General features: G+C 39.2%; 1 pseudogene; it reads left to right on the top strand.

Annotated features, from left to right (window-relative positions):
• The first annotated feature begins 3 nt into the window (after positions 1–3).
• On the top strand, positions 4–1,111 carry LOC124894053 (annotated as a pseudogene).
• Positions 1,112–1,353: the final 242 nt, after the last annotated feature.

Genomic DNA, 1,353 nt, shown 5'->3' with positions numbered 1-1,353 from the left:
AACATGTTTACTTCCATTGTAGGTAATGTATTTGGGTTCAAAGCCCTACGCGCTCTACGTCTGGAAGATCTGCGAGTCCCTACTGCTTATATTAAAACTTTCCAAGGTCCGCCTCATGGGATCCAAGTTGAAAGAGATAAATTGAACAAGTACGGTCGTCCCCTGTTGGGATGTACTATTAAACCTAAATTGGGGTTATCTGCTAAAAACTACGGTAGAGCTGTTTATGAATGTCTTCGCGGTGGACTTGATTTTACCAATGATGATGAGAACGTGAACTCACAACCATTTATACGTTGGAGAGATCGTTTCTTATTTTGTGCCGAAGCACTTTTTAAAGCACAGACTAAAACAGGTGAAATCAAAGGGCATTACTTGAATGCTATTGCAGGTACATGCAAAGAAATGATGAAAAGAGCTGTATTTGCTAGAGAATTGGGCGTTCCGATCGTAATGCATGACTACTTAACGGGGGGATTCACCGCAAATACTAGCTTGGCTCATTATTGCCGAGATAATAGTCTACTTCTTCACATCCACCGTGCAATGCATGCGGTTATTGATAGATAGAAGAATCATGGTATGCACTTTCGGGTATTAGCAAAAGCGTTACGTATGTCTGGTAGAGATCATATTCACGCTGGTACCGTAGTAGGTAAACTTGAAGGTGAAAGAGACATAACTTTGGGCTTTGTTGATTTATTGCGTGATGATTTTGTTGAACAAGATCGAAGTCGCTGTATTTATTTCACTCAAGATTGGGTCTCTTTACCAGGTGTTCTAACTGTGGCTTCAGAAGGTATTCATGTTTGGCATATGCCTGCTCTGACTGAGATCTTTGGGGATGATTCCGTACTACAGTTCGGTGGAGGAACTTTAGGACATCCTTGGGGTAATGCGCCAGGTGTCGTAGCTAATCGAGTAGCTCTAGAAGCATGTGTAAAAGCTCGTAATGAAGGACGCGATTTTGCTCGGAAAGGTAATGAGATTATTCGCGAGGCTTCCAAATGGAGCCCGAAACTAGCTGCTGCTTGTGAGGTATGGAAAGAGATCATATTTAATTTTGCAGTAGTGGACGTTTTGGATAAGTAAAAACAGTATACATTAGCAGATAAATTAGCAGGAAATAACGAAGGATAAGGAGAAAGAACTCAAGTAATTATCCTTCGTTCTCTTAATTGAATTGTAATTAAACTCGGCCCAATCTTTTACTAAAGGGATTGAGCCGAATACAACAAAAATTCTATTGCATATATTTTGACTAAGTATATACTTACCTAGATATACAAGATTTGAAATACAAAAGCTAGAAAACTAAATAAAAATCTAAGACTCAAATCTTTCTATTATTGT

This window comes from Capsicum annuum, unplaced genomic scaffold, assembly GCF_002878395.1.
Source record: "Capsicum annuum cultivar UCD-10X-F1 unplaced genomic scaffold, UCD10Xv1.1 ctg68813, whole genome shotgun sequence".
In the NCBI taxonomy this organism is placed as follows: domain Eukaryota; kingdom Viridiplantae; phylum Streptophyta; class Magnoliopsida; order Solanales; family Solanaceae; genus Capsicum; species Capsicum annuum.
Note: the sequence above shows the minus strand (reverse complement) of the source record. Positions and strands in the feature narration are given on the sequence as shown.